The sequence below is a fragment of the Sphaerodactylus townsendi genome, linkage group LG15 (genome assembly GCF_021028975.2).
Source record: "Sphaerodactylus townsendi isolate TG3544 linkage group LG15, MPM_Stown_v2.3, whole genome shotgun sequence".
NCBI lineage: Eukaryota > Metazoa > Chordata > Lepidosauria > Squamata > Sphaerodactylidae > Sphaerodactylus > Sphaerodactylus townsendi.
Window position 1 is genome coordinate 5,256,951 of NC_059439.1, and position 13,191 is coordinate 5,270,141.

At 47.1% G+C, this 13,191-nt stretch overlaps 1 protein-coding gene across 7 annotated transcripts in view; it reads left to right on the forward strand.

The window, feature by feature from the left end:
* MAPT (microtubule associated protein tau) overlaps positions 1-13,191 on the forward strand; it is a 103,905-nt gene that overhangs the window by 20,602 nt on the left and 70,112 nt on the right. The window lies entirely within an intron of this gene.

Sequence of the window (13,191 nt, forward strand, 5' to 3'; positions counted from 1 at the left end):
GGGTGCCCCATCATCCATTGTTTCCAATGGGAGCTAACAGAAGATGGGGGATGCACCTTTGAGGGTCCATAACTTTGGACCCCCTGAACCAAACTTCACCAAACCTGGGTGGTATCATTAGGAGAGTCTCCTAAAGATACCCTGAAAGTTTGGTGCTGCTAGCTTAACAATTGCACCCCTGACAGCAGGCACCCCCCAATTTCCCCAGATTTTCCTTTTAAATCCCCACCTTTGGCATGGATTTAAAGGGAGAATCTGAGGCCCCCGGTTTAAACATTGACAGTGATGCTGTTTCAGGGTGGGGAAGAATCAACCCCAAAATAGCATCACTTTCAATGTTGTTTAAACTGGGGACCCCAGATTCTCCCTTTAAGGTGGATTTAAAAGGAGAATCTGGGCTCCCTCGTTTATACACCATTGAAAATGATGCTGTTTGGGGGTGGATTCTAGCATCACTGTTCACGTTCCTGCCCTAAAGCAATAGCCAATCAGGAACGAGGAGCAGGAGAGGCACTGAGGTGATCCTGGCCTCCAGTCACAGTTCCAACACGAGACCTTGGCTGCCTTGGGGAGTGACAGACCGGGATCAACTAGGTACTGTAATTTATGGTCCCAGTTCAATCTCAGAATGATTCCGCCCGTGGGGAATCGACTACCGTTACTTTGGCATACATTCCTCCAGTGTCTCCAAAATATTCAAGTTCCCCCTATAAATGATTTCTACTTTTTAGTCCTGTGTAGAATCCCATGGGTGATTATCTTCTTCCATTGCAGTCCTTCTTTCTTTTGAAGAGTAGTTACAGGCTATTTCCACACGAGTCACTACAAACATTTTCAATCTTCTCCTTTTGTCTGCCCCTCAGAAATGCTTCCTGGCAGCCATTTTGTGATGCTTCCATTTTATTTTAATGTCTCTGTGGATTCGTAGCTTCACTGTTTCAAAGCCTTGTGCTATGTGAGCTCCCAACGGCACCTGGTGGGCCACTGCGAGTAGCAGAGTGCTGGACTAGATGGACTCTGGTCTGATCTAGCAGGCTCTTTCTTATGTTCTTATGATTCTTCATAGGTGGTGTCTTTATAGCTTCAAAGATATCACCACCCAATTTTTTTTAAATGACAGAGGTAAACAGGTGAGACAATGGAGCAAACTCAGAAAATGGTGCCCAGGAGGAAGTCCAGGGGCTGCAGAGAGATATAGGAAACATTTTAAAGACCTCCACACAGCAAGTGAAAATGTTTTGAAAACATTTTAACAAAAAGAATGGCTAAAATAGAGGATGCATGTAAAATGTTTTGAGGCTGGAAATAAAATGTTTGGGCTAAAAATATATATGAAACTCTTCAGAGGAAATGTTTTATTTCCTGCCTTAAAATGTTATGTTTTGGTTGTGTGGAAATGGCCATAGTCTTGTATGGACAAGAGGTATTCCTGGGTAGACGAGTAATCTGGGACTTGGTGTGTATCCATATTGTGACTTCTCAGACATAGACTATTTTCAAAGTACGTTTCATGTGTGTAATGGGCTGGGTCTCTTTTTTACTTTTCCTTAGATTTGATGGGCTTTGCTAGTTATTGTGTATGCGAGTCTTCTATTTTCCAGTTGTGATGTCATATATGAGGGAGAAACCTACGAAATCTTGCATCATAAAAGCTGGGAAAGTTGCAATGAAGTGGCAAATCAGGGGTTCCAACATGGTGTCTGTGAGCTCCATGTCACCCACCAATACCTTTTCTGATGCCCGCCAAATGTTTTTAGGAAGCAAATGGGGACTAGTAAGGCTTTGGTTCAGCAAGTCATCTGATTAACTACTGGAGATTTGATTGGCTGTGCAGATTTTTAAAAATGTTGCTTTGGCAGTAGCTGCCACCACAGATCAAGGATCTACACTGTGCGTAAAAAATAAGAATGGACTTAAGGCTTGTAGCGACTATAAACAATGTAAACAGATACATTTCTTCTGGTATCTGAATTTGGCCCTAACTCTAGAAATAAACATGGAATGAAAAATTTGGAGAGTGGTGGTGAATCTAGAAGATATGAGGTTATTTGCTTTATGAGTTTTTTGCCCCTCTACAGACGCTGAGCCTAAAGATGTAAAATTTTCAGGAATTAGTTAATGAACTATAAAGCTGACTTTTATCAGCATCCTGATGGTACTTTGCTGTAAAGCTACCGAGGATCCCCTTTGAAGGCACCAACTGCAAAACAGTGGTTTGAGTGCCGAGGGTGACCTGGAATTCTCTACATGAATTATTCAGGCTGTGCTTCAAAGTGTTGCACTTGCTATACCCCCTAGCGGTGTGATCCACGAGAACTCAAGCATCCTATCGGGAGGATGGAATGCAAAGCAGCAACATAGAGGTACCACAGATACACCAACCATACTGGCTGCTGCTGGGGTGGGGAGGGGGTGGGCAAGAAGCATTTCACTGGTGTCTTATTTGTATAAGAATCCTCTACATCTGTCTCCAAGGAAGGAAGCTTTGTAGTCTTTCTTAGGGACGGAAAGGAACTGCTTGGGCCAGTCCTATCTACATGCACAGTAGAGACCTTTGGCTGCTGTAGAAACTCTGGAATAGTCCTTCTTTGGCTTGCATTTGTGAATTGGAGGAAAAGCAGCCACAGGTATGCAACTTGGGTTTTTTTTTTAAAAAAATACCACATCTGTGAGTTCCAAAAGCAGAAGGTAAATGTCATCAGCAAAAGGATAAGATTGAAACCAGCCCTTAAAAATGCAGAGATGGAGAAGTCCTCTTCAGAACTGCCTGGATATTGGCTATATTTTGCCAATTTTATGCTGAACTATTACAGACTTTTCATACATATAGTTTCATACTTGAATGACTTGCATCTTAATGCTGTGTGAGATCACCAATGTAATGATAATTGAACTTCTGAATGCTCCCCTTGCGCTTGCATGGACTGAAGTTGGGAGCCGTCTTTTTCTGTAATTCGAAACAAGATAAATTTTACTAAGTTGCAAGTTTTGGCTAGCGGGGAAGTAGTTTCTTAGGAGAATGCTTCAACAGCCAAAGGGCTGCTAGCTGTGTTTGTTCTCAGATAAAATGCCTTTCTGGGTGGCGAGACAGTCCCTGGAAACAGATAAACTGAAAGGGAGGGTCTTTATCTGTTACCAGACTGTGCTTGGGAGTCAGCGGTGGATTGCCTAACTGTAATAAGAGGCCCAGCTATGGATGTATAGGCTTGCCAGATATTGTTTTAAATGAATATGGAACACACTGAGGCCACTTCCTTCTCACTTGGCCTTGGCGTGGCCCCCTCCAAGCCCGAAGAGCATGCCTTCACTATTTGGGATTGGTAAGGTTTCCAGTTGACCCAGACAGTTCAATATTTTCATTGACTGTGGGGCAAACTGGGAAAATTCCGGATTGTCAGGGAAAATATGGGACTGTCTGGGTCAGTACCAGACATTTGGCAACATTATGTCTGCATCCCTCTGTCTCTAAGCACCAGAACTGACCGCCAAAGTTTTGGCCTTACCAGAAGATAAACTGCCTCAGCCTTGGTCCGTACTGTTATTGCCAAACTGAATAGATCAGAACATCAAGTTACTAGTAAACCCATTTTTGTGCCAGCCTCCTCATTCAGCATTAAATCCAGAATGTAATTTTTCTTAGAGTGCATCTCTTACTAAATCAGTGTTTGGATCTTGAATGTTAACTGCTGAGTTTTTTCACCAGGGGAAACTTTTTCGCCAGGGGAAAAACTTGGTCAGAGGCAGGTGTTCCTTCAGCTGTAGAGAATCCACACAATAGATTCCTGGCATTGAGTGAGGATGACCATCATAAAGTATAATTCAAAGCAAACATTTCTATTGGTCTGTACTCCTGAAGTATTTATTTATTTATTTATTTATTTATTTATTGTTTCAGCTTTTATACCGCCCCATCCCCGAGGGGCTCTGGGCGGTGTACATCAAAGCATAAATAAAATGAATTACTAAAATCTTTAAAACAGTGGTACAAACAATAATGATAGCTATATAGAGGCGTCCGACCAACCCCACTTTAAAAATTCTCCCCAGAAAAAGGGAGGGAGGAGAGCAGCGAGTCATTTTAGATGGTGGCCTAGGTGGAAGGCCAACTGGGGGGCACCATTTCAGCGGCTGGTTCCTCCAAAGGCCCGGCGGAACAACTCCGTTTTACAGGCCCTGCGGAACTCACCAAGGTCCCGCAGGGCCCGAACAGCCGGAGGAAGGGTGTTCCACCAGGCTGGGGCCAGAGCCGTAAAGGCCCTGGCCCGCGTGGAGGCCAGCCGCATCATTGAGGGGCCAGGGACCACTAATAAATTGGCCTCCGCCGAGCGGAGAGGCCGTGCAGGGACATATGGGGTGATGCGGTCTCGAAGATACGAGGGTCCCAGGCCGCGTAAGGCCTTGAAGGTCAATACCAACACCTTGAAGATGATCCGGAACTCCACCGGGAGCCAATGCAGCTGGCGCAGCACAGGCTGGATATGCTCGTAAGTGGCGCTGCCTGTAAGTAAACGCGCCGCTGCATGCTGAACCAGCTTTAGTCTCTGGATCAAACGCAAGGGAAGACCCGCGTAGAGCGAGTTACAATAGTCCAATCTGGAGGTGACCTCTTTCAAGTACCTCTTGAAATAAAGGCAATCTATTTAAATTGGAGTTTCTGATAACCCTCAGGTGATCAAACCATTTATTGCAGCTGCCTTCCTGTGATATTTATTTAACCCTGTCAGTGTGCTGATCTGTAAATGGTGCAGGTTTTCCTCTGGGCTTACAACATATATTAAAAAGGTTTTGGTGGGCAGCAGAAATCTTGAAGATGTAGGAGACTGGTAAACACCAGCAATGAGAGAGGAAGGTGAAAATAAATTTAAGAAATATGGGGGGATATGATTGAAGTCTACAAAATTATGCATGGGGTAGAAAATGTTGACAGAGAGACATTTTTCTCTCTTTCTCACAATACTAGAACCAGGGGGCATTCATTGAAAATGCTGGGGGGAAGAATTAGGACTAATAAAAGGAAACACTTCTTCACGCAACGTGTGATTGGTGTTTGGAATATGCTGCCACAGGAGGTGGTGATGGCCACTAACCTGGATAGCTTTAAAAGGGGCTTGGACAGATTTATGGAGGAGAAGTCGATTTATGGCTACCAATCTTGATCCTCTTTGATCTGAGATTGCAAATGCCTTAACAGACCAGGTGATCGGGAGCAACAGCCGCAGAAGGCCATTGCGTTCACATCCTACATGTGAGCTCCCAAAGGCACCTGGTGGGCCACTGCGAGTAGCAGAGAGCTGGACTAGATGGACTTTGGTCTGATCCAGCTGGTTTGTTCTTATGTTCTTATGTACTTAAGAAAGACTTTCAAAAAGCATAGTGTGAAGGAATTGCTCAGTTTCAGTCCACTGTGTGATACAATTGTTTTAATAGACAAATTCATTAAAAAGCTGAGGGTTTTTTTTCTCAAGAAAGTTCTGGCAGTAAATACACATGTAAAGACAAGGGAAGTCCCCCCACCCAATTTATGTTTAGTTTGTCGAATGGAAAACATTTTGAGGTTTTAAAAAACTTCTGTGATGTGCTTTGTTTCAGAATGCGGAAAATGCTTTTAAAGACAGGTTTTATTCAAAATGCTTTCTAAGAATTGTGTACTGGAATATGCTGCCATAGGAGGTGGTGATGGCTGCTAACCTGGATAGCTTTAAAAGGGGCTTGAATCGATTTATGGAGGAGAAGTAGATCTTTGGCTACCAATCTTGATCCTCATTGATCTGAGACTGCAAATGCCTTTGCAGACCAGGTGCTCGGGAGCAACAGCAGCAGAAGGCCATTGCTTTCACATCCTGCCTGTGAGCTCCCAAAGGCACCTGGTGGGCCATTGTGAGTAGCAGAGTACTGGACTAGATGGACTCTGGTCTGATCCAGCAGGCTTGTTCTTATTTTCTTACTAAGACATTTTACAGTGTTAAATTTTTGTGCAGTGGCTACTTCTCTTGTTTTCAGCAGTTAAAGTTAAAAACCTTTTCAGAAGCCTCAGCTGCAAATCCTGGAGAGAAAACTCTTATTGAACACCCTAGTAATTGCAGCCAGGGTCAGTTTGGAGATCTTACTTGGGATTTCTGGGAATGAGAAGGGGCCATTTTATTCTGTTACTAAAATGGCAAAAATGTCTACAGAGTAATTAGCCAACTCATTTTTAAAAATTTCAGCCATCAAATTTGATTCGAGTCCCCTTTTTGTTTTGCTGTGAGCAACATGACGAGGCTGTTTTAAAAATTTGTTTGCTTGACCTATAAATAGGACCCACCGACAGGCAGGAGAAAGCCAGTATGAGCACATGGTATATAATTACGGTGGTTTATTTTAAGAGGGCCGCCTCCTTCCACCTCAGTCATGTTAAATTAGTTACGCACTTGTAACCTTGTCTTCAAGCCAAGCTTCAGGTATCTACAATAACTTTCGCCCTCACCTGGGGAAACCTGGAACCTCATTTAAATATTTGTGTTACCTCATGCTCTTTTGTAGAGCAAAACAGATAGGTTTAAGACAGAAAAACGTACATGAACAGGACTAGCTAGCTTTAATATTTGTCAAGTCTAGAATATTAATGTAGAAACTTAGAGCTGCGAGGACCTTAAGGATCGTCTGGTCCAGGGGTAGGGAACCTTTAACACTCAAAGAGCCATTTGGACCGGTTTTTCACGGGAAAAGAAAACACTTGGAGCCGCAAATAATTTTTGACATTTAAAATAAAGATAACACTATGTATATATAGGGTTTTTTTAACCTTTTACTCCGTTCATTCTGAGAAGCGCATGGATGTGCCCGCCCTGCTGCCTGCAGGGCGGGCAAGGATGAAGCTGGTGGCTCGGCCTCGCCGGCTGCCAGGAAAGTGCCCGCCCTGCTCCAATGGGGCAGGCGAGAGGGGAAGCCCGCGGCGCAGCCCAGCCGACCGTGGGCAGTTGGTGCGCCCGCCCTGCTGCCTGCAGGGTGGGCAAGGATGGGGCTGGCGTCTCGGCTTGTGGAGCCACAGTGCAAGGGCAGAAGAGCCGCATGCGGCTCTCGAGCCGCAGGTTCCCTACCCCTGGTCTAGTCCAACTCCCTGCACAATGCAGGAAATTCCCAGCTTCCCCCCTTTTGCCCCACTCCGGCACGATCCTTGGCTTCTCTGGCCTGGAGAAAAATTGCTTCCTGACCCTAAAATTGGTGTTACCCTGGGCATGTCAAAAAGGGCCACAAGTGCCCAGCACTGACTCATCCCATCCTGACCCCCCTCTCATGATCTGCCTGAGCTCACAGAATCAGCCTTGCTGTCAGATGGCCATTTAGCCTCTGCTTAAAAACCTCCAAAGAGGTTTAAAAACCTCCAAAGCTAGCCCCACTACCTCCCAAGGAAACCTGTTCCACTGAAAGGATGATCTCAACAATACTCTGGTGGCCTTTCCTCTTCCCCGTAAGCCAATTAATCACACTAATTCATCAGAGCTAGAGGAACTCACCACCAGGATAGACACTTCCTTCTCTGAAGTGCTTTTTGCCAAAAATAATGTTTGAGCAGATTAGCTAGTATCAGTACAGATCTAACAAGCTTCTTCGATGCTAGAATCAATGTTGGCAGTTTCTTGGGAAGGCAGCTTCTAGCCCAGGGGTAGGGAACCTGCGGCTCTCCAGATGTTCAGGAACTACAATTCCCATCAGCCTCTGTCAGCATGGCCAATTGGCCATGCTGGTAGGGGCTGATGGGAATTGTAGTTCCTGAACATCTGGAGAGCTGCAGGTTCCCTACCCCTGTTCTAGCCTTTCCTTAGAAGAGATCAAGGTCTTGTGTAGGTCGGCTAGCAGTTTGCATCTGGAAAAGAAAGTCTTCCTTTTCTAAAATGGACAGCTGTTTGCTCTAAGGTCAGGGTGGGCAGTATAGCGGTTACAGTAGCTTGATAAGAACCATAAATGCAAACAGTAAGGCAAATACTTAATACCTTACAAGCATTCAAATTAGCTTGGGTTGTAAAGCACCATTTTCTCACTTTGTTTGCTGTGCCGTTTCCTGCCACTAGATGGCTGTTTTATGTATAGTATGTGTACACAATCACATATACAAAGTATACACACACATATTTTTATACACAATTTTTATACACAATTTTATACACACACGGTTTACATACGTACGCACGTACAGAGAGAGAGAGAGAGAGAGAATTTCGAACCTAATAAGATTCCTTATGCTTCAAATAAATGAGATAAATCTCTGAAGCATTAGCTAGGAGAAGTCCGGAAGACACTTGATCTGTTAGAACCTGACTTGGGACATAATTCTTTGATGGAGTCCGCATGCACAAAAATGTGTAGCAGAGGCTGAAATAGCAAAGATACTAATATAAAATGTGGAAAAGCAGGAGGGTATTTAATTGCAGCTGATCTACCTGATCAGTGTGTTCAGTTGAACGGGCCGCCACCTTCCTGTGCTTGAGACTGCAGGAGAGGATTGCTTGCTTCAATGGTCCCCTTCCTTATGAGAAAGGTCTTTTGGCATGTTGGGGGAACAGCAAAATACCGTGTGTCCTGTGATGCCCTTCTGACTACTGAACAAGTAGTAGCTGTTGCCTGAAGTGGGCAGAGAGTATTGTATAATGCTGATACAGAGGACCAGGCTTCACAAAAAGGCATGCTTCAGGGGTTGCTTTGACATGTGCCTAGAGCAGGAGTCTTCAAACTATGGCACTCCAGATGTTCATGGACTACAATTCCCATCAGCCCCCTGCCAGCATGGCTAAGTGGCAGGGCTGATGGGAATTGTAGTTCATGAACATCTGGAGGGCCATAGTTTGAAGACCCCTGGCCTAGAGCCTGCTTTTGCTGAACACTTAAGACACAAGTAATTGATTGCAATAAAAGGTCGTGGGTTGGATCCTACAATCCATTAGCGGAAAGACTGATTGTCAGGAATCTGTTTCTCACCCCCTCCCCAGATCCCCCTTCCAAAGCTGCTCTGGTTGAACACAGAAGGGAGAACGATTCCCCTCCCCTTCCCACTGCAGATCCCTGACCATGATTGTTGGTCCATGTGGGTTCCACGATTCCAGAAATTGATCTTCCTAGGATTAGAGCAGACTGCTTGGGAGGAGAACACAAAACAGATTCCTGATTATGGGATCCAAGCAGGGACGTAGGTAAGGGGGGGGGGGGTCCTTGGGTTTAACCCCACCCCCATTGCATGTTCGGCGGGGGCGGGCGCAGGCATTCCTGTGTTCCCACACAGGCACAGCCCGCATCGTACGCTTGCAAGCTTCAAGCCAACTGGAGCCCAGGAAAGAAAGTCTCGCCTCTCGTGAAGCAGTCTCGCAAGAGGTGAGACTTTCTTCCCTGGGCTCCAGCTGGCTTGCAGGCTGGAGGCGGGGCTTGGGGAGGTAAGGCTATGCCCCCAGGGGTGGGTGGGGGCGGGACCCCGCCCCCGAGCCCTGCCCCCCGAACCCACCCCATAAAAATTCTAAACCTACATCCCTGGATCCAAGCCAATGAATTTCATTCCCTGTCTTCTATAGTAAGAGGTTTCAATTTGCACCCATCCATGCTGTGAGATTCATAACATTAAATACTAGTCCATCTTTTGCTTGGAATCCAGAATTCCTCATTGTTTTTAGAAGGATGTTTTCCCTTTCTCTGCACCAAACTTGGGAGGATCTGTACTGCCTTTTATCGGATGGACACTATTCCCATGGAAACTTGATCCTCAGACCTTGAAATCACACAGATTTCTGGGGAGAAATTTCACTTCCTGATTAGTCTTCCTGTTTTCTTATCGCTTGGGAGAAGGATTCCCTAGTAAAACTGCTAGGTGGGAAGGGAGTAGGAAGAGAGTACTTCTTGGCTGCAAGAAATGCTCCTGAGAAATTTGTCCAGATGGAGATTGCCTCTTCTCTTGGAGGCGTAGCCCATCTTGGTGGGTGGTTTCCACCCCCATTCAGGGAGGCAGGAAGAAGAATTCCGTCACTTCCTGTCCAGGTTTGGAACTCGTTTTATCCAGTACCTTTCCTGCCTCGACAGGGAGTGCATGGAATTCTTGGTCCTCCGTACCTGAATCCTTCCTTAGCTCCTTTTTGGGCTTCTCCGTCCTCCTGTCTCTTCTTCTTCTATTCTTCTCTCTGTGTTGAAATTAACTGTAAGTAGTGGGGATAGGGGAACCAGGTCGCAACCCTCTTAGGCTTCCCCCCCCCCCTCGCTTAATCCGCATTCCCGCCAAAAGCGGGCTCCCAACATGGCCGCTCAACGCTTTTCCCCACCGAGGGGAACCTTCCATCGCTCAGCGGCAGAAGCCACTAGGGCTTCCACCAAAGGCATTACCCCTCCTCCGGCCATAGTCCCCTCTCAGGGCCCCTCCCAACAGGCAGCCGGACACTCCAACATCGGCGCTGCAAGCGCCCAAACGGATCGCGGCAAGAAGCCGCTTGCGAAGCGCGCCAGCCCCGCCTCCGCAACAACATCGACTCCAGTCAGCCTAAAGCGCCAGCTCGCTGCCCTTCGTCGCTAGCTTCTCCTCCACGGAGACAGGTTGCCCAGCCCTCTGCTCCTTCAACAACCTCCGGAGCCTGGACTGCAACGGCCATAGCTAGCGCGGGAGAAGATTCGCGCGCGCGCGCAGAGGGAGAACAAACGCCTCCCCCCTTTCCGATTGCAGAGCACAATCTGGAGATAGATGAAAGCAGGCAAGGCTCCGAGTATGCAGGGCAGGCCGCTGCAGAATTGGAGGGAGGGGAGGAAATGGTGAATGCTGAGTCCCCATTTAACTGGCAGTCCCTCTCCCCTGCTGACTTCGCCAATTTTCTCAACAAGGCCATAGAAGACAAACTTCAACAATTCCATGGTCAGCCAGCACTACTGCCTGGGGCAACTCAAGCTGTTGAAGATGGGTCTTGGTTACTCCTGGCTCTCCATCGCAGGGGTCCAGGGCCTTCCTATCAGAGACACACTAGGGGTTACCCTAGGTCTCCTTCACAGGACCCCCCCCCCCTCCCCATGGGCAAACTAGGGGCTACCCTAGAATCCCTCAACAAGACCCTCTCCACTTTCCAGGAGATGAGGAACACAGTGCAGAGGAAGCGGTGTCAGGACGTAATCCACTTCTTTTCAGACTTCCCAGAGTTACCTCCCTGCTCCAGACAAGTCACACAAATGTTTTAAAGGCGAAGAACTTGGCTCCCTCATTGCAAAACTATCACTGCCCTAGAACTACAGGATTCAGAGGGACGCTTCAAAAATCCAGGCACCAATCCATCTCTTGCCTCCCATCATAGGGGAACGTCCCACAAGGATGCAAACACTATTTCCCTCCAGACGAACAACAACTGGTCTTTCCCATTCCTCGAAGTTCTTCATCAAGAAAATTAAAAAAGAATGGGAGAACCCTGCAGCCAACAAACACAGCCTTTCTTCTGTCAAGAAAAGGTACCTGAATATGTGGACTCCATCCCACAAGTACCACCTGTAGAGGTAAGCACCCATCGCGGGGCCACCCAGTCGACAGGCCTGCTTGTCAAGGAAGGAGAGGGTAATATCAAGGACCCTTGGACAAGAGATCGGACGCCATGCTCATCTATCCCACGAAGCCATCGGTAGCTCCATCAAAGCCTTAGCCCCAGCATCCACCGCGCCCGCAGGCATTACTAGTATGGATTGGCCAACCGGGCCTGGAACTCCAGCACTTCGCCGCCTGAACAAAAATTAAGCCGTCAGGGAAGGCCTGGACCGGCATCAAAACAGGTGCCGCCTTCATAGCTGATGCCACCTTTGGACGCCATATCATCCTGTCCTCTGGCGCCATGACGCCTCCTCCTTGAGTCCAATTGCATGCGCTTACTTAGCATGGGTTAGATCCTGGCAAGCCGATATTCATTCCAAAACCCCTCTTAACAAGTTACTGCTTCCAAGGACAAAGTTACTTCGGTGAAGAGACCTACAACCCATCCTGGTCGACCAAAGTGATGTTAGCGTCCTTCCAAATTCTTCGCCCGTTCAGAATTGGGAATAGGAACTGGTCCAGAACAGCTCCTCGTCATCTTCCTTTAAGCTCACACAGAGTTACTTCCCTAGAACCACAAAGGGGCGGCAAAGTGCTCCTCCCTGGTTTCCCCCCAGAGATGTCAGAAACAACTCTTGGTCCAACAGGGGATCTGGTTCCTTCGATTAGAAGGGAAACTTCAGACCCGAGAGATTTGATAAAAGAAACAACAGACAAGAGGGAAATTCCCAAATCCTGGACTCCGTCCCAGTTAGGGGGGCGTCTCCTTCTATTCCAACAAGCATGGGAACCACGAACCACAGTACACGATGCCTGGACCAAGGGAGACAATATCCCAGGGATATGCAATGGCCAGAATTTCCTTCTCCTTCCCCTCAGGTTCATCCCCTCCCCCCCCTCAGCAACCAAAGGAAAAGCATCCCAGAACCTTGAGGGCCATGGGGCATCTTCTGTCCATCAGGGCCATAGAACCCGGTCCACCCAGAGAAGAACTTACCTTACTCAGGTCACTACTCTCATTTCTTTACAGTCCCCAAAAGAATGGGGACTGGAGAGGCGACTCTCAATACTCACCCTCAGAACACTCCAACAAGTTTCTAAAATTACGCGAGATTCGCGATGGAATCTCTCTCCGGACCATCTCGGAAGCCATAAGACCGGGGAGACTTCATGACTTCCCTAGATCTAGCAGAGGCATACCTTCACATTCGATCAGACCCCTCACCACAGAAAAAAATTGCTTTAAGGTTTGTCGTAGTAGAAAACAACCATTACCAATTCAGAAGCGCACCGTTCGGCCTCGGTCCATACTGCCCAGCGTTTTCTCGAAAACTCTATTGGCACCTGTAACACTTCGCCATTATGGGGGGGGATACACATACACCTCATCTCGACGACATCTCTTGATTGATCCAGGACCAAGACCAAGCGCTTTCTCACACAGGATCTGGAGTTAGTCATCAACACACTACAACTCCATGGATTCCTTCTTTATCAACAGAGAAAGAGCATCTTGTCCTCAACCTCAGCGGATCACACCTCCACCCCTTGGAGCCATCGCCGACTCCAACAACAAGCGCCCTCTTCCTCCCGGAAGAAAAGGTTTGCAAAATACAGAAGATGGTCAGCTCCATCATGCATCCCAAGTCTGCATCCCTCATGTTCCTAGTGAAACTCCT